The 21272-nt window shown below is 41.1% G+C and overlaps 1 protein-coding gene across 2 annotated transcripts in view; it reads right to left on the reverse strand.

Moving 5' to 3' along the window:
• The window catches only part of LOC122815112 (zinc finger protein 260-like), a 743919-nt gene that overhangs the window by 708451 nt on the left and 14196 nt on the right, over window positions 1-21272 (reverse strand). The window lies entirely within an intron of this gene.

The raw sequence follows: 21272 nt of genomic DNA on the forward strand, positions 1-21272 counted from the left end.
TGCAGAATTTGCATCTGCTTGTTCCCATGTATTACCACATTTTCTTATTTTACTTGTAAATCCCTCCATGTCGTTTTCTTCGTATCTCTGCTATCCTTAATCTATTTCTGCACTCTGCAGGGATTTAGTTTCAGCTTTCTTCTCTAATTATTATTATTTATCAAGGGGATTGCACCACATCTTCTCCAAAAGTCACCAGTTTTAGGACTAACATTTGAGTAAAAAAATAGTAACGGTTGAAAAGTATGATGCCAGCACAAAAGATCTAACAGACACAAAGCGTAATCCCTTTAGTAATGCAGGCGGAAGGGTAAAATAAATTATTGAAAATTCAGCTTTGTTTTTCTGTAACGTCAGTTCATTGAGTCTCCATTTGATACAGGAAAATCGGGGTATTCTGCGAAAAATGGGGATAGTTGAAAACTATGTAATGCCTGGCTGCTGAGTTACCGGACAGTGCAAGGTAAAATCGAAGTTCTGCTATCCAATACACTCACTCTTGAGAAGGACAGTGCCACTCTTGAGCCTAACCAGCCCAACAGATGAGAAAGAAATATCTTCGATAACACCACAACAACGGAGAAACTACCAATCATGAAATATATTCCACACAATAAAATATGTGGAAGTGGTGTTATAGAAAATATTTCTCTCAGTTGGCGGTCTGGATAGACTGCAGAAAGTGCGTTTTCTTTTTGTTGCTTGATTACAAGCCAAGACAGATATGCAGCCTTACTACCTACTCCAGTAGGGAAAAAAAAAAAAAAAAAAAAAAAAGAGAGATCTATGACCTGACAGAACCTCAGTCAATGCAAATACATACATGCGTGCGCTGTGCAGGACCACTACAGGATTTACATTTTATCTTCTTAAAATCAACAGTAATGCTTCCAATAGCTACAGATATTGTTTTCATTTTCCATTCCTTGAAGTGTGTGTGCGTTTTGCTTTATGCAGCGCTAACACATGCCATGGAAAGGAACACAATATCTGTAGCTAGCAGAAGCTACAATGTTGAATATAAGAAGAGAAAATGTAAATCGTTCACTGATCCTGCACAGCGCACAATTGGCACGCAGTGACTCAAAACGTAAAATGATGCCTGCTAGCACTTAGGGACCGAGTGCAACTGTGTTGCATACATTTAAAAATATATACGTGTCAAAGGAAAAAACTTCAAAGACCAATTCACATTGGGTTCAAGCAAGGCACCCTTTATTACTTGCAGCAAGGAGACAAAGCATGCAGGCAAAAGATTTTTCTGAATCATTGGCGATTAGTATGTTATTTTTATACAGTTCTCTTCCTGTCACACAGAAAATGTTACCATTCTATTGCTGATGTAGTTAGACACAACTTTCTGTATGTTCTACAGAAAATGTTGCTAGACTTATTGTTGATCAAGTTAAATTATCTACTGTTCTGCAAAACATTCTGAGAAAAACAACCTGGCCTTGGGCTTATTTCAGTCCATTTTAACTTTTCAATTCTTCTATTGTACTGATCAAGTTAAATTATCTACTGTTCTGCAAAACATTTTGAGAAAAACAACCTGGCCTTGGGCTTATTTCAGTCCATTTCAACTTTTCAATTCTTCTATTGTACTGATCGAATATATGTGTTACATCTAGTCTAGATTCTAGGTACATTTCTAGCTTTAGTACAAGTAATGCTGACTACGGTTTAAAAACAGTCAAGCATCTATTGTTTTCTTTATCAATAGCTTCTAGCAGCTGCATGTTTTCTCATGGCATAAGCAGAAAGGAATAGCTCCCTGTTAAGTTTTATGACATTAGCAGAAATGAATTGTCTCTTGTTATATTCATGACATTAGCAGAAATAGAATGCTTCTTATTATTTTCATGACATTAGCAGAAATGAAATGCTTCTTGTTAGTTTCTAACAACTGTGCAAATTCATGCAGTGTGAACAGAATAAATGTACTAACCCTTTTAAACCTTGAATGCACTAAGCATGCATATTACTATTACACATTTTTCTAACATTTCCCCCCTTTTAATACTTTTATTCTACTTTCAAGATAAGCATAAACAGTTTTTTCTTCCCCTAATCTCTTCCTACTCAGGATTTGCAGTTAAGAGAGTCATTCAGTTTAAACTTATGAAAGCATTTTCAATTTTTCAGCAATTCTTCAAGTTCAGCACTTTGGTATAAGGTTTCGACACTGACATGTCTATAAAGTCTTTAATCAGTCTTTTCATGCAGGGGATGCAGCAGCAAACACATACAACCAGTAGGATAATTCCTAAACAGATGGCAATCAGGATGTTCATCAGGATACTACCCCACCTTCCAAACAATCTCAAAAAAAAGTCTGTCAATGGATTTGGTCCTGGTGTATTACAATAATACAGGATACAGTGCAACAGTTGTTGATTATCAATGTCAAGGGAGGGGAACTTGCTGATGGCTACGTTTACGTTCATCAACTCTTCGGTTACAGTCCCTGGACCAGTTGTAACCAAGTCCTGGCTGTACCAATAAAACATTTCACCCTCCGATTGCACTGCAAAGGTATCAATTTGTCGCTGTGCTTCCATACCCTGCATGGTTGGGACTACTGATATACTAAATAGCTGCATGATGTCTCTGCCCAAGAGGTTTACTGGGCATTTTGCAGAAACAACAATTTTGCTTTTTTGTGTCAATCCTGAAACGGGATCAGTTATTGCAATGTCACGGGAGAGAGGTTCCAGATACAGCTGTCCATTAGCTGCTTTGACCAGTATGCAATCAGGTGTCTGTGTTTTCTGGCAGTTTGGAGGGATGTATCAGGGTTCGTGATGCCCCCGAGTCACACAAGAATTTGACTTCCCTCCCCTCTACCAAAAGTGTAACTTCTGGTTTCGTGTCTGCTAAATAGAGCTCCAAGCTCAATAAAGCTTGGTCTAATATTTCATTTTCTTCATTGTCACTAACTTCCTGCACTTCCTCTACTCCCTCAGTCACATTCTCATTTGTCCCTTCTTCGCTAGCCTTCTAGTGATTCCTGACTACTATATAGTCAGTCCTCACCCTCCTTGTCCTCTTGTTTTTCTTGCAGTCCTTTGCCAAATGTCCCTTTTTACCGCATTTAAAACATTCTCCCCATTTCTTTTGCCATTCAAAGTCCTCTGATCGTTGATCAGATTGTTTGTTGCCCTGTTCATTTTTCTTGCCCTTTTTCCCCGGACTGTACTACGTAAACGTCTGCTCAGTCTTCTACAGAAAATACTTGGGCTTTCTTTTTGCTATTAAAATGCCTTTCAGCATGCCTAGCATATTCAAATAATGATTGCAACCTGCTTGTATGATGATCTACCATGTGTTTTGTAATAAAACTGCTTATAGGCGTGCTACTGCCTTTTAAAAATGCATTCTTTAACTGCTGTTCATATGGGGAATCTTGTGTTTGGTGTTCAGGAACCTGCATTCCACAGTAGTTATTAAAAACATTCTAACAATCTGGCATAGTACCGATCAATAGTTTCACCTTCTTGTTGGATGCATTGATTAATGCAAGTCCAGTCTGCCCTAGGCTTCCATTTTTCAGAGATGCGGTCTGTAAGACCTTTTACTCTGTTGTCTAATTCTGTGCTACATGAGAGGGGTCTTTGTGCAGCGTCACGGGGATTCCAATTCCAGTTCCCAATAATCATGTACCAATCTGGCCCTACAATTTGTCTACCCACCTTTTCTACCTCTTCTCCATTTAAGTTATAACTCAGCCTCATTCCTTGTAAATCTTCAGAGAATTTTCTAAAATTGACTTTTGGATGAGAATTTTCTAAAATTGACTTTTGGATGGGGAATTCCCTCAGTGGCTTTCCGAATATCTTCCGGAGTCCAAGGTCTATAGACTAAAATGGTTGGGTCGTGATAGTCTTGTCCTGCCTGAGGGTTGGGTACTTCTATAAGTGGGCATATTTCTTCTGATCGAGAATTTTTAACCATTTGCCATAACTCAATGCCTTCATCGGAGTTACCTGCCTTTGTTCGGGACCTGGTCCCGATGGGATCTCTAATTTTAAATGGTTTTATTTTCATAATGTCTTTATTTTCAGTGACCACAGGATATCGTGGGGGTGGACTAACCTGTTCACTTGCTTCATATTCTGGTAAGGGAGGCGGAGGTGCTGATGCTATTACTAAGTTATTGTCCTCCTTATCTAAAAACATTGCTTTTGAATTTTTGTTCTTTTGTTCCCTGCAGTTTACTTCCTCAATCCACCTGTGTGCCTGAGGAATTCCTAATTTACATTGCTTTTTTACCCGACCTTTGGAATTGGTTTTGAGCTATTTGACAAGTTTGATAAGCGAGGATTTTTCTAATTTTCCGTCAAATTCGTACTTATTAACCCATTTTTGAATATTTAGTATTGTCGGCGCACTGCAACTGCATGTATTTTGCATCTGTTAACGGCGGATTTTGGGATCTTTTTGTGCAATTATTACCCATTTTGTTCTACCCTTTGATTGTTACGTAACTTTTTTTAACGTGGTACCACAGATTTTGTTAGTCTCTTAAGAATGACTGCCTACTTATTCTGTTTCTCCTGATCTATGACAAGACAGTAATTTTTTTTGTCCCTGACTTGTAAGAAAAATACAGTCTAACAAAAACAATACATATCTAGTCCCTGATCTAAAACAGAAAACAAAAAAAGTAGATTCACCTTACCTGAGCCCACGTGATCGATCACCAATTCACGGAGACCCGTCCTTCAGTCGCAGATCAGAAAGTGGCTAGCCTCTTTTGAACGACAATTCAGTCACAGGGCTTTTCAGATAAAAAGAACCGATTTGGTTTCTTCCCCGTACGATTTCAACCACCTGGCCCGTCTGATCCAAGATGAAGAGAGGGTTTCTGGTCCGAAAGACCAATCTGTCAAAGGAAAAAACTTCAAAAGACCAATTCATGTTAGTTTCAAGCAAGGCACCCTTTTTTACTTGCAGCAAGGAGACAAAGCATGCAGGCACAAGATTTGTCTGAATCATTGGTGGTTAGTATGTTATTCTTATACAGTTCTCTTCCTGTCACACAGAAAATGTTACCATTCTATTGCTGATGTAGTTCGACACAACTTTCTGTACATCCTACAGAAAATGGTGCTAGACTTAATGCTGATCAAGTTAAATTATCTGCTGTTCTGCAAAACATTTTGAGAAAAACAACCTGGCCTTGGGCTTATTTCAGTCCATTTCAACTTTTCAATTCTTCTATTGTACTGTTCTAATATAGGTTACATCTCGTCTAGATTCTAGGTACATTTCTAGCTTTAGTACAAGTAATGCTGACTACGGTTTAAACTTTCAAGCATCTATTGTTTTCATCAATAGCTTCTAGCAGCTGCATGTTTTCTCATGGCATAAGCAGAAATGAATATCCCTTTGTTAAGTTTCATGACATTAGCAGAAATAGAATGCTTCTTGTTAAGTTTCTAATAGCTGTGCAGACTCATGCAATGTGAACAGAATAAATGTATTAACCCTTTTAAACCTTGAATGCACTAAGCATGCATATTACTATTACACATTTTTCTAACAATATGCATAAATTGTACTACACAATCCCCTATAACAAGATTAGTGGTCTAACGGAGCAGAAAATGCTGTTTTGTGAAAATGCTTACTGTTTCAGTAGCACCTGCATTTTACAGCTACTAGCAAATAATAAAGTTTTGCACAACAGAAGACAAGCTTCACACGGTGATCCGTACTTGTTTCCGTGTATTTTTTTTTTTTTTTTTTGTGGTAAATACTGCAAGTACGGATCACCGTGTGAAGCTGGGAACACAAGTGAAGAGTGCCCAATTCCAGAGGGAGGTAAAACAGGACTGGAATACAGGTTTGTACTCATTTTTTGAAGAAACGCAATGTCGTGGGTGGGATTGTTAGGACGTCATTACCGATGTCACAAACAGGGAGGTGATTTGCTAATTGGGTGGCAGTGTTTGAGCTTCAGTCCGAAGCAGAAATGTAAAAGGGATAGTGCCCCTTTAACAGTTTGCCAATAACATTAACTTAATTCACTGTTACTTACTCACATTAACTCAACATAATTATAGCTGGGACTCAGTGATGTAACTGCCGCCTTCCTGCCCACTAATATTAACGCCATAAACATGGCTGTGTAAGTTTAGTCTTCCACATTCAGAAGTAATTTTAAAAATCATTTTATTTGTAATGTGGTATAAAATGACCTTTGGTTTCTGCATAAGAGTGTTTGCCTTTTAATGCAGAAACTAAAGGTCTTTTCGCACCATTAAACATGATCTTTAAATATAGCCCTAGAGCACTAAATGACAACCAAACCCTAGAAAGCAATCCCTAGAGACAGTAATGGTAACTGAGGGGTCTAGCAATGTGCCTTAAAAGCCAGTATTTAAAGTGATATACTGCTATTTACCACAAAAGCACTAAAAACACTAAAAAATATGATTTTGTGTGTGTGTGTGTGTGTGTGTGTGTGTGTGTGTGTGTGTGTGTGTGTGTGTATAAAAGGGGTCCCCAAAAAAGTCTTATCTGTCTGACAGGAAGCCTTAGCCAAAAGCTGTACTGGAGAAACCTCAGAGATGCATCTGCATGAGATGACAAGAAAGTACTGAAGATTTTTACTCACCCTGATGTAATAGAAAAGCTTTGTTATATTATAATAAAATTATGTCAGAGCCTCAGTTACTATTAGCAAAGAACACATAGGCTTTTTTACATAATAATAATGCAGTGTCAAGGGAATCATTTGAAATATCAGGACCCGGTAGACGAGTTCTGAGATAGCGAGACTGAATGGTATATATAAGTCTGATCTTTCAGCCAAAGTCCAAAGCGTCATTTCTCAGAATATTCCCTTTTCTCCTAGGTATTGTGATCTCAGAGTTGGTATATATAAGTTTGAGGGCTGTAGGGGTGCAGGGGGGGCCTTGCCCTCCGCAAAAATCAGTTTTATGGAGAAGAGTGATTTTTCAAAATTCACTCTTCTGTGTTTTTGGTCCTTTATTTCAGCTTGTTGGCACTCTGCATTTCAAGTGCAGGCATTTCACTAGGGAGCCCAGTGTCAGGCCTTGGTTACCATCTCATGGAACATGCTGGCTTTGTTATATCATAACACAGATGTGATGCAGCCTCAGTTATGATCAGTATGGAACACAGCAAACCTCATTCCATAATAACACGGTAGTGTCAAAGGCTCAGTAACCACCAGCATGGAATGCATAGGCTTTGTTGCATCATAATACAGTAGTTTCAGAGCCTTAGTTACCAGCACCATGCAATACTACAGGTGTTGATGCATCATAATAGAGTAATGAGGGAATTTCAGGTTCCATTAAAATAGAACACCCAGACTTTGCTACATCATAACACAGTCATGTTAAAGCCTCACACTAGAAGCTTTTGTGCATCATGGTACAGCACAGACAGAACCTCAGATGGAACTGTAGTTTCAGATCCTTTGTTACAATTGCTGTGGAACACACACACTTTATTTTATCATAATGTAAATGTTTTAGAAAATCAAATGCCTTGGTTACGATCACTGTGGAAGACACATGCTTTGTTCCATCATAATACAATAGTATCAGAACCTCAGTTACCATTTTAATGGTACACATATACTTTGTTACATCTCAATACAGGAGTGCTAGTGCCTCAGTTACAATTAGCATGGAACACATAGGCTTTGTTACATCATAATTCAGTAGTGTTAGTGCCTCAGTTACAATTGGCAGCATGAAATATACAGACTTTTGTTACATCATGATACTGTACTGTCTTAGCCTCAGTTAACATCTCGCAAAAATATTACTGGCTTTGGAAAATTATAATACAGAAATACTACAGGTGTTGCTACATCATAATGTAGTGAGAGAGCCACAGTAACCATACGCATGAAAAAATACATGCTCTGTTACATCACAACAGAGTAGTTTCAAAGCTTGAGTTACCATCAAAATGGAACCCTACAGGATTTTCTGTCTACTACTACAGTAGAGTCAGAGGTGCAGATACCATCAGCATGTCACACACATCATGACACAGTAGTGTCACAGCCTCAGTTCACATCAACCTTAAGGGAACGAGCTTTGTTACAACATAATACAATAGAGTCAGAGCCTCAGTTACCATCAGCATAAAACCACAGAGGCTTTGTTATATCATAAAATGGCAGCAGTAGGGCCTTTTTTTGTCATCAGCATGAAAAAAACAGGCTTTGTTACATCATTACACACTAATAGCACAGCCTCAGTTATCGTCTGCATGAAACACTTCAGGCTTTGTTCTATCAAGACACAGTAATATAACAGCTTCCAATACCATTGGCATGGAAAATATAGATGTTGTTACCTCATAGTACAGTAGTGTCAGGGCTGCAGTTACCAGCAGCAAGGAACACTACAGATGTAGTTACATTATTATGTAGTAGTGACAGAGTCGGTGACCATCAGCATGAAACATTGCAGGCTATGCTCCGTTACCACCAGCATGGAGCACACAAGCTATGCTACATCATAATACAGTATTGTCTGAGACTCCGTTATCTGCATGGAACACTACAGGCTTTCTTAAATCATAATGCAGTATGTTATCAGATACTCATTACCATCAGCATGGAACACTAGAGAGTTTATTGCTTCATAATATAGTAGTGTCAGAGTCTCAGAACTCATAACATGGAAAGAACACACAGCCTTCGATACATCATAGCCTATATCAGTAGGACCCCAGTTATCAACATGGAAGAGACATGTTTGTCAAATCTTCAAACAGTAGTGTCAGAGCCTCAGTTATAACATGGAACACTATAGGATTTGATGCATCATAGTACATTACTGTCTGAGCCTCAGTTATAATCATACCTCTCAAACTCAGAGCAAGAAATCTGGACAAAGCCATAAATAAAACTGGGACAAAGGCCCAAAAATAGGGACATTTTTTTAAATATTGTTCTTACAAACTTAGAAAATCAATAGAATAACAGGTTTTGTGGTGGCATGAATTTTCTAAAGGGTATGAAGTCTGAAACTCAAATATCTTTCATTATTTCCCCGACTTTAGTCTTTAATGATTTGCCACTAATTCACCAGAAAACCCCAATTTTATGAAAAACAGACCAAGAGGCAAAAATCTGGACATTCTGCGAAAATCTGTACAGTTGAGAGGTATGGGCCAGACTGGAAGAGTCAAGCTTTGTTATATTATAATACAGTAGTGTCATAGCCTCATTTACAACCCACATGGAAATCAAAGGCTTTGTTACATCATAATACATTAGGGACAGAGCCTCTGTTGCCATCAGCATATATCACACAGACTTTGATCATTATACAGTAATGTCAGAGCCTCAGTTTTCACTATGGAACACCTATAGGCGTTGCTTCATTATAATGCAGTAGTATTTGAGCCATCGGTATGGAATACATTGCTTTTGTTGTATCATAATATAGTAGCATCAGAGACTCAGATTAATTCGGCATGGAACACTATAACTTTTATAATACAGAATTCTCATGGACTTAATTACCATCAGCATGGAACACACAGTTTGTTATATCATAAACCATTCAAGTCACAGCTGCAGTTACAATCAGCATTCAATGCTACAGGTTTTGTTACATCATAATACAGTAGTGCTAAGGCCTCAATTACCATCACCATGGAAAACACAAGCCTTGTTACATCCAAATACAGTAGGTTCATAGGTTCATACTAGGCTATCTGCCCTGGGGCATTTATAAGCCTATCCCAATTGTGTTTGGCTTACGCCACCCCTTGATTTGAGTATACTGTGCCCTTTATAAAGTTTAGTTTACTGTGCCTCTGTCTAATAGTGACACGGAAGTAATCCCTGGGACAAATCTACGATCCCCCATCCACTCAAGATTCTTCTTGAAGAGAGTCAGTGAGGTGCTCTGCCTAACATGAATTGGAATTCTATTCCAGAGCGAAGGGAGCCTCTGGGTTATGAATCTGTCCCTCCAGCATGTTCTATTTATTTCTGTGTTGAGGTTCAAGTCCCTCGAGCGCGTGGCTCTAAGGGATTTAGATTTACTGAGGTGGAGCATGTCCATTAATTCTGGGTTGGACATAGCTTTATATGTCAGGCATAGATTGCCTTGAAGTAAGCGGTATGCAACTGAGTAGAGCTGGAGTTTTTTTTAACAGAGCAGCATATGGCATCTGTTTGAGTCCCTTGATCCTCCTGGTGAGGTACTTTTGGGGTCTTTCTAATTGCTGCAGGTGTCGGGTAAGGTACATCCCAAAGGGGGCATTGTATTCTATGATGGGCCTGATGAGGGATGAATAAAGGGGCACGATTACCTCTCGATCTAGATGTGAATCCTTTCATGATGAGGTGGGCTATGTAAAAGGTCTTTCTAACCACTTTGGCAATGTGGTTGTCAAAGGAGAGATTGCTATCAACTTGGGTCCCCAGATCTCCAATTACTTTCTCTACACTTAATGGGTTACCACCTATGTGGAAATTTGTGGGCACATTGTTTTTGCCAAAGGGTATGACTATACACTTTTTGGCATTTAGCTTTAGACCATGGCTCTGGCACCAGTTATCAGTCTCTGCGAGACCTTTTTGAAGTAGGTTTGTGTCAGCTGGAGAGTCGATTATGGCTCCCAGTTTGCAGTCATCTGCGAACTTGGTGAGCCATAGTCCTCCCACGTTGGCCTGTACCTCAGAAAAGTAAATACCGAACAAGAGAGGTCCCAGGACAGAACCTTGTGGGACGCCACTTGTGACCGGTTTCGAGTCTGACATGGCTCCAGCAACTCTGACTCTGTGGGTTCTGTCTTTGAGCCAGTTTGCGACCCATCTTGTGACATAGGGGTTTATATTTAGGCTGGATAGCTTACCTACGATGCCCGAGTGGGGTATTGTGTCAAATACCTTTGCGAGGTCCAGATAGGCTGTGTGGACTACCTTCCCTTCATCTATGGCCTTGGTGACTGTTTCGAAGAAGTCAACCAGGTTCAAAAGGCAGGATCTGCCCTTGACAAAGCCAAATTGCGTAAGATCTAGTGTCTGTAGGTCCCCAATGTCTTTGTTTATGAGTTCCATGATGATCCTCTCCATAGCCTTGCATACTAGGCTAGTCAGGCTTATGGGGCGATAGTTTCCAGGGTCCGCAGAGGTGCCACCTTTGTGGAGTGGGACCACTGTTGCTGTACGCCATTCTTTGGGCACATATCCTGTAGCGAGGCTGAGATTGTACAGCAGTTTTACTTGAGGGATTAGTTCTTCTTGGAGCTCATGTAGGACGCAACCCGGAATGCCATCTGGTCCCATGGAAGCAGTGTTTTTTGCTTTGGAGAGGGCAGCCTTCACCCGAGCATCAGAGATGTTTGGGAGGTTGCACTCTGCCGGGATAGATACTTGCTCTTTGGGGGGGGGGGGTTTGCACTGAACGTGTCTACCAGGATATTGGCAATGTCTGTGGGTTCAGTGTATTTTTTTGTCGTTTAGAATAAACTCAGAACAAGTCTGGGAGTTGCATCCCAGGTTCATAACATAACTGAAAAAAGCCTTATGATTGTCTTTAGTGTCATGCGCAATTTTTCTCTCGAAGCTGGCCTTGGAGGATTTTATGAGGGATCGTAATTTTTTACTAGCACTGATCAGAGATGCCTTCCCTTTTAGGGATTTTGCTCCATCATGTAGTAGCTTCCTCCTTCTGTTGTACAGTTTATTTATGGCTGGGGTCCACCAGACTGGACGCCTGCCTTTGGATGATTGGGTCTTGATTTTGTTTGGGATAGCATGATCCATGCATTCCTGGAGATGTCCGTAGTATGCGTTTATATAAGATTCTGCAGTTTGGGCCGTAGTTTCCACTGGCCCTGGGGCACTGAAGGATTCCACTTCAGTTTTGAGAAGTGTGAAGTTCGCTTTTGAGAAGTTTTTCACTGTGGTTTTCTGGGCTGGGGGTGGGGTCAGGATGTGGATATCCAGTGAAATTAATTTATGGTCTGATCTTACCAATGAGGGATATACTTCTGGTATGGAGCATAGAGTCCCCATGTTGGTAATGATCAGGTCTAGTATGTTTTCCCCTCTTGTGGGAGTGGTGACTAATTGTTCCATAGCATTTGAGTTTATAAATTCCAGGAACTTTTGGCTAAGGTGCTGGGGCTTGAGTAATGCTCCCAGTCTATGTTTGGGTAGTTGAAGTCGCCCAATATAATGGTGTTCGGAGAGATCTTAGTGTTCTCCAATGTTTTCAGGAAAGCAGAGTGGGATTCCTGACTTTGAGAGGGTGGTCTGTAGGATGCTATAAACTGAAAAGCAGTCTTGCCCACTGTCAGTTGCACATGGATGGTCTCCGATACTTTGTGCACTGCCACTAACCTGGAGGTATGAATATCTTTGATAAATATGGAAACTCCCCCTCCTTTTGTGGCTCATCATCATAATACTGTAGTGTGAGAATCTTGGTTACCATCAGAATAAAGCATCAGTGCTTCAGTTACCATCAGCATATATGTCGGTGGTATGACAGGTAGCACGCTTGCCTTTGGTAGAAAAGGCTGCGAGTTTCATTCCCACACCCGGGAGATTGATTACTGATACTGTACTGCAGTATAAGGGAGTACTGCACTCCTGAGTGTGCTGTCTTTTGGGAGATGTTAAACCAAGGCCCCATCTGCTAGAGTTGTTGGTAGCTCCAGTGGGTGTAAAAACTCATGGAACTCAACGAAAAAGGTAGGAGAACTTCCCTGATACCCTGGCCAAATATCCCTTAGTAGTATAAATACCACCTTGGGTCTTCCCCTGAAAAGAGGCTGCTGGCCTAGTGGGACTAACCTGATCAAAGGATAAGTAAAATAAAAATAAGTTCACAGGTTTTGTAACATCATAATACACTAGTGTTAGAACTTCATTTGCCATCAGCATGGAACACACAAGCTTTATTAGATCAGAATACAGTAGTGTGAGAATCTCGGTTACCATCAGCATAAAGTATATGGGATTTATCTCAGAGTTTTGGTTACTGACAGCATGGAACAATACAAGCTCAGTTACATCATAAGTTAGTTGTGTCAGAGCCTCTTTTACTAACAGCATGGAACATCCATGCATTTTTAAACGGTCATTCTGTCAGAGCCTCAGTTCAATATGGGAGACAAACACATTGTTACTTCATAAGACAGCACTGACAAGGGTGCTGTGCATGCAACGCTTCACTGCACTCCTTGACAAGGGAGCTGTGCACCCAACTCTCCATTACTATAAATATAATAGTTTCAAGGTCACACAAATTAGCAGGAAGTAAACTTACAGGCAGGTCCTATGTATTTGAATGTCTCACATTAGAATGCACAAACAAGTGTTTAGATGAAATAAAATGAAATGCGAGCACCTGAATAGTGCATAAGGAAATAATGGCAGAAATAAGTCTAAAATGAAAATTGGATAGATCAGTTGGAGAAAAAGTGTCCAAAGTGGATTCAATGATGGGAAAACCCATGTGTACGCATACATTTATATACATTCACATATAAAGTAACTTTTTAAAAAAATAGTAACTACATAAAAATGAAGATATTTACGGTTTATTTATTTTATTTATATTTGTTAACCAGGGAAGAACACTGATCAGAATGTACCAGTTGCGGGTTCAGCCTGTCTGAATACAGATTAGAAGTGTAAACAAGCATAACATCCGTGAGCTGGATTGCCTTGATCCTAAGTAGAAGCTTGCCTGTGTAGTGTGTTTGTACGTTTAACTGCAAATGTAATACTGGTTTTCAAAAGCCGGTATTGTATTAAAGAAAGATTGTTGTGCGGTTATCCTGTTTTTCCCTCGCCACCCAGCATAGCTATGGTCCTGACACAGGCAGGGGTACACAATTTAGGAAACACAACTAAAAAAAAAATACATCTCTGGAGACCAGGAGAAACTTGTCTCACCGAGTAAGCCCTGAAATCAGGTCTTCCAATTAGATGATGCCATGCCTCAACTGTTTACATTTCCAGCTCACATTTTGAGTCTATTCCACTTAACGTGTGCTTCATCGGAGATGCTCACCAACCCTGGAATAACAGTGTAGTCACCTAGCATTGGTTTTCAGTTAAATAAATTGCAGCAGGAAACTAATGAAGCTGTTTTGCATTAAAAACGTTTTTTTTTTTTCTTTTACTTTTAACTGTAGCAAACTGCTTGTTACAATGCAACAAGCAGATGCTACAGTTTAGACCACACACAGAGTGCAACAGCGCTCAGGTTTTACCGCAAATGTAGTGCCGGCATTTAAAAGCAGATATTGCATTAAAAAAAGATCATGATCGGATGATTGCGTTTTCCCCGTCCATCCACCCTAGCTGCACTACTGACACAGGCAGGGGGGAACATTTATAACAACCCAGGTTCCTACTGCATCAATGAGGCAATATTATATCCCTTCCAAGCCCAGTTTCCATTGCTGAGGTCCAGGTTGCCTGAAACTGCCGTACCCAAGCCTACTGTCTGACAGGTACAGCACATGCACCCCACGCTTCACTCTGCAGCAGATGATCACTAGTCACGTGCACCCCACACTTCACTCTGCAGCGAAGATCACTAGTTGGATCTACCAAGTCATACTAAGCTAATCCTGGGGTTATATGTGTGGTCTACTGGGCACTAAGGAAACACCACCAACCCCACACCTAACTTCAGTTACATCATCAGCCCCCTTTTCCCCCCATTTTTTCTACATGGGGTTGGGGTATCTTGTTAACAGTTGCCAATTTTCTCAATTCAGTGCCACACTCCTGCCTTCAGCACTCATGCCTGACTGTTGCAGATCTTCTTTCACACAATCCATCCACGTCTTTGCTGGACATCACCATTTCCTCTCTTACCTCCTTCCTCTGTCCCAAATCTTCCTCACCAGATTGTCTTCTACTTTTCTACACATGTGCCCAAACCACCATAATCTGCTCTCTTTGATCCTTTCTGCAATTTGAGCTACTTTGGCTTCTGCTCTGATGTCCTCATGTCTTCATCTGTCCCACAGTATGCATCCTACCACCTCTCGGGCACTTTATTTCCATCACCTCTAGCTTCAACTGCTCTGCCTTTACTGCCCAAGTTTCTGTACCATACAGTAGTACTGGTCGCACCACTGTCTTGTACACCTTCAGCTTCTTTAGCAGTCTTCTGTCAAAGACTACTTCTTATTCTAGCTTTGACCTCTTCACTCAAGACTACCATTCTCCTTAACCACCCCTCGCATATACTTGAAGCGGTTTACCTGTTTCACTATCGTCCCTTCTATCTCGATTCTCAGCTTTTTCCGATTTCCCCAATTTGCTGCTATTACCACTGTCTTATCTATGCTTAGTTTCATCCCATGTGCCTTCAGATTTGCATCACATTCTCATATCCTTTGCTGAAGTTCTAGCTCAGAGTCTGCCAAAGCCAAACACTGTTCGTACTTGAGTCACTGGGTCCTTGTACAAAGCCTGCACTAATTCTACCAATGTTTCTAGGACTTCAAACCACCGCAGTACTGTCCAGATCAGCTTTCTTGGGACCTTGTCATATGCTTTCGCCAAGTCTAGGAAGGCCCAATTGGACTCTCTCCTCATCTCCAGCTTCTTCAAGTATCTGTCTCGGTGCAAACATCGGGTCAATTGTGCTGCATCCTGGTCAGAATCCAAACTGCTCATCTCCCACCTTACATTCTGCTACTTTGCATATCCATTTATCGATCACCCTCTCCAGAACTTTCATGCACTGTGATAGGAGTTTGATGCCTCTGTAGTGCCCACAGTTGTGGATGCTCCCTTTGTTCTTGTACCCTGGCACGAGTATACTTATTCTCCAGTCATCTGGGATACGGCTTTCTCTCCACACTGCTATTAGTATCCTCAGGAGCCATTTCTCCCCTGCATCACCCAGCATCTTTATCATATCTGCTGTCACCTCATCTGAGCTTGCTGCTTTCCCTGACTTAATCTTCCTTAGTGCTGTTCTTACTTCTTCTAGGGTGGGCTCCTCTTCTCTCATTGTAGGCGGTTTCTGGGGCAGTACAGCTTCTGTGGGGTTTTCTTTACTCAGAAGCTGCTGAAAATACTCCTATCTGCCTTTGATGTCCTCTGGACTGGCGAGCAGGTTGTTGGTGGCACCCCTTATGAAGGGTGTCTGACCATCTTTGTCATCTTTCTGTCTTTGCCTTCCAACCGGATATAGTTTGTGCCCTTTACTAAGTCATTTTCCAGAAGTTGGTACAGTGCCTCCAATGCCCTATTCTTTGCTACTGCAACTTCTTTATTAGCCAACAAGTAGCCCTTCCTAGCCTGGTCAGTCTTTTCTATCTCCCACTTCTTCCTGCACTCCTTTCTTTTGACGACTTCCTGGACTTCTGCATTCCACCACCAGCTTTCCTTATGTACCTTATTTCCATACCTGGCTCGATATCTTTTCTGTAGTCCTAACACATGCTTTTTTTTTTAGACGCTGCCATGCTTCTTAGACTCCACCTATTTCCTCCTCTTCTTGGGGTGCTAGAGTCCCGAGTAATTCCTTGAACTATGTGTTTTTTCTCCAGTCAACTTCTGGGTCTTCAACCAAGTCTCCGTTGACCATAGAGCCTTCTCTGACCATGGTTTGCAACCGATTGTGGCAACTAATGGTTTATGCTGTGGCCCAACTGTTTCACTGGGGATGGCTTTGTAATCATGGATTCTACTCCAGTGCCTTTTCTTTACTAGGAGGAAGTCTACCAGAGTTGCATGTTGCCTACTCTTGTATGTGATCTTGTGACTCTCTCTCTCTTTCTGAGACATGTGTTGGCTATTATCAAGCCATTTGCCAGGCAGAAGTCTAGAATGGCTTCTCCTTTATTCCTGTTGCCCCACCCATGTGGACTCAGGCAGTCCTCACATGCTGCTCTGTGTGTCCCGATATGTGCATTCAAGTCACCCATTATCAACACTAATGCATGTTGTCCTGCTTTAAGTAGTAGGTCCTGCAACTGCTGTCTGAATGCACTCTCTTCCTCACTATCACAACCCTGCTGTAGGTCATTGGCTGAGATTATGAATACTGCCCTATCATTACATTGGAGTCCGACTGCCATGAGTCTGTCATTAATTCCAATATCCCTTACTGCCTTCTGAAGCCTCTGTCACCAGACTTCCTACACCATTTCTAGTCGGTCCTCCCCCTGAGTAGTGGACTCTGGATCCCAAGCCAAGTGGCTTCACTGCACTGTCCTTCCATATCGTCTCTTGGACACAGAGGAAGTCCAGCCTCCTCCGTATCATCGTGTCATGCACTTCCAAGCTGCATCCCGTCAGTGAACCTACATTAAGCATTGCAATTCTCAGTTGATGTTTGGCTGGTTGGTTGGTTTTACATCCAGCTTTTGCTCAACAGAGCTATCCCAGATAACCCAGGCTGGGCAACTAGACACCAGCCGGCCAGTAGCTTACTGACCCAGGGCTGCTGGGCTTTACTGTTACATCAGCATCTCCTTAGAAAAGACCACTCCCAGCCCTAACTCTAGTTACAGCAACATCTCCTTAAGAAAAAACACTAATTCCAGACCTAACTCCAGTTACAGCAGGGTCTCCTTAGAACAATTTCAGACCATATTGACAGTTATCCATTTTCTGATTGGTCTCTTCACCCAAAACTTGTTTATCAAGTGAGGCATTACAAGCTCATTGGGCTCCATCCCTCCCAGGAGAGTGATAATCCCGACTTTGAAAAGTAATAAATACACAAACACTCATAAAAGCTTTACAAACAAACAAACACTCCTAAAAGCTTTACAAAGACAGTCAAGACAAAATGTTGCTTATGGTAGGTGTAACAATATGTTAAGAAGACTGAATACGTTACAGGTGTGTTAAAAAGACAGAAGCAGAGTGCAAGTTTGAAGAGAGAAAGTGTTATAATAGGAGGTCAAGTTGAAAAACTCTACACAAATCTCAAACCCACCCCTATTACTTCATCTTCAACTCATCCACCAGTGTCTCAGATAATCTGCAGACTCCAACACTACTTTACAGTGCATATACCACTCCGCTATCACCACCCAAAACAGCCCCTACTCCAGTGCATACATTCTATAAAAAATTCCTCTGATGCTTTATAAAACTAATCCCTGTACTACAGACCCTCCTAGTTTGTAGCTTCAGATAACCCAGTCCATGCCCCCCACCCCCCCACACTCAATAACAATACAAAGTCACACCGTTAAGCACGCTACCTGCAATTAGCATAGCAAACTGGGAAAAAAAAAAAAAAAAACATTCAAAACCGCAAATAACCCAGACATTCTTGCCATCACTGAATTATGAGTAAAATCAGGCACCCCATTTGTTCAGCAAATGGCTAAGGAGGAGGACAGTTGGTGGTATACTCTTACTTATAAAAGAACTCTAGAATAATCCTCACAATCAAAGCACCACTAATAATGACCATGGCCTCAATGAATAATAAAAAACAGGCCTCAATGAATAATAAAAACAGCCCCCACCATTCACTCCCTCCTCCCTCTAACAGTATCAAATTCAGCTCCTTACTCACAGACTCCTGCTCTTTCAAAGACATAACAATCTTAGGTGATTTCAACATCAACCAAATACCTCTCAGAAAAGACCATGGTTAGAGAGAATTTCTTGTGCCTCTAAGTCCTTACTGACTTTACTCAACCAAAGCCTCCAACTACCAGTCTCTTCTTCAGCTCCTCATTACCAATGAGGATTTTCTGGCAAAGTGTCTCTATCCTACCCCCCAGTGACCAGTACTCCTTGACTTTTAGCATGACACCTTCTCACCAAAAACACTCCCAGGCATTTGCAATTCCAGCGAAACATTCAAAACCTACAGGTGCAATCCTCCCCAGACCTGCAGAATGACAAACCACCTTATAAGACCTATTCATGTTATTAGTGCCCGACAACCTTCACAACAAACCTTTCCTGCCAAGTTACCAGATTCTATAGGAACTTGCCAAAGAAGAGTTTAACCAAGGAACTAAAATCCATCTACAAAGTTGGACAAAACATGGACAACTTGAAAACAATGCCAAACTAGAGAAAACCAAGAACCACCTCATGAGCCTCAGAACTTCGCTAAAATGCAACAAGGTGACACAAGGATAACCTCCTTACACCACTCAAGGCTCCACTTACTACAGCCTCAAAAAGTTTTGGAGCCTACTTAATAAAATAACAGGAAGGTCCCTCTGACAATGACCACTAAACAACAACTCCATTCCACCATCTTCTGGGGTCCTTACCTCTGAAGACTTTCTAGAATTCTCAAATCTCCAAACGCTTATCCTTTTGTGAAAACCACCACCCTGCTATATAAACAGATACACCACCATTTTACATCAAAACGATAACCAAAAAGAACAGGGCTAAAAATACTAAATTTCACCTCAGATTCCCCCAGGAAGTGATGTTATCCACTCCTGATTTATTCAGATATGCAAGGACAATCAGCTAATATTACTAAGACATCTCTTCGGCACTTGACACATTACATGGATCATGCCACAACAATGGAAAATAAACTGATGTAAAGCTTGTACCAAACTGCCCAAACCTTGGTTCAGCCAATGAGGTCAGATCACTATTAATCCTCTCAACACTTCATGAAATACTACACAAACTTGCGTACACTGTCTAAATACATACACAATCCTTCCCCCTACTAACATGGCTTCTGGCAGGCCAAAGCATAAGGACCACAATTTGTGCACTTACTGATGACATCATCCAAAATATGGACATGAGCTTACAGGAGCCGACTTTATTGACTGAGCCAAGGCTTTTGATACAGTCTACCACACTCTGCTAATAATTTCCCAACTTGATGCTGGAATTGACCCACAAGCTTCTCAATGTTGTGCCAATTTCCTTTCCAACAGGTCCTTTGTCGATTAGGGAGGTAGTAGACAGATACAATGGACTCACTTAAGGCTCCACACTCCCACCAATCCTTTTCTCTCTGTAAACCATCCAACTCCCTTCTGGTTTACCCATCTTGCTATCACTCCTTTATACAGACAATATGGTGATTTATAAATATGGTCCCTCAACCTCCCTGATCTTAAACCCACTTCAAACAGCTCTTTTCTGTATTAATGACTGACCTGTACAACACCACATACTTTTGTTTTCTAAAGAAAACCAAATCCACACTGTTTGGTATACCCCAAAGACTCACACAATTCCCCAACATCCTGTTGAAAAAGTCACATCATACAAGTACTTAAAGATTATGCTTAGACCCCTGCTTCAAACAGCAATATATCAAAGTGATCAAAGCCAATGTATACAAATTACGGTTCTCCTTTCCATAAAAGTTTCACACTTGTTATCCCCACACAGCAGGACAGCTATTAGCAAAGGCATCTTCTTTCCACAACTGGAATACATGAAAAACGGTGGGATTCTCTTAGTACAGAAGAGCAGCCCGTTTACCCTGGACTTTGTGATTTGCATGTTAAATTGAAAGCAACGATAAAAGTAAAGCCAAATGCTAGTGTTTATACTGCTGGACTGTTTCAGTCGTCTTTTAGTTAAGGTAGGCAACAAGCCAATTATTTGGTACTTTCCCCATGTTTTCAAGGGTACACAAAGGGATTACTTTTAAAACAGCTCTCCCTAAAAAAAGTGCCCCCAGTGGCAAGTCACCCAAACATGATCTATGTTGACTACTGTTTAATGTCTTCACGGCAGGCATTACCGAGTGGCAAAAACACTTATTTATATTCATTCTTGTTTGCTAATGGCACCAATATAAACTGTTTCACTTTTTCTTGTGTTTTTTTGTCTTGCAACTTCAGTTATACCATTTCACGATTTGCAGCTGAACAGGTGGCTTCATGAGAGATTCCAGACATCCCAAAATGAAAAGATCATCCACCCTGAGTTGTTGTAATCCTAAAGCATCGCCATCAACCCTACCTTTTCCCATTTCTACATGGGGTTGGGGTATCACATTACCTGTCGCCATCTATCCCGATTCAATGCCACACTGCTGCCACCTATCCCGATTCAATGCCACACTGCTGTCTTCTTAGTCAACTATGCCCGACTGTCGCAGGTCGTCCCTAACACAATCCATCCACCTCGATGCTGGATCCCCTCTTTTCCTCTTCTTCCTGTCTGCCCCAAGTCTTCAGCAGATTGTCTTCTGTTTTTCTGCACGTGAGCAAACCACCATTATCTGTTCTCTGAACTTTTCTGCCAGTGGAACTCCATTGGCTTCTTCCCTTACATCCTCATTTCATTTGTCACACAGTGTATGTGC

The sequence above is a fragment of the Protopterus annectens genome, chromosome 11.part0 (genome assembly GCF_019279795.1).
Source record: "Protopterus annectens isolate FY-2018-M chromosome 11.part0, PAN1.0, whole genome shotgun sequence".
Classification (NCBI taxonomy): domain Eukaryota; kingdom Metazoa; phylum Chordata; order Ceratodontiformes; family Protopteridae; genus Protopterus; species Protopterus annectens.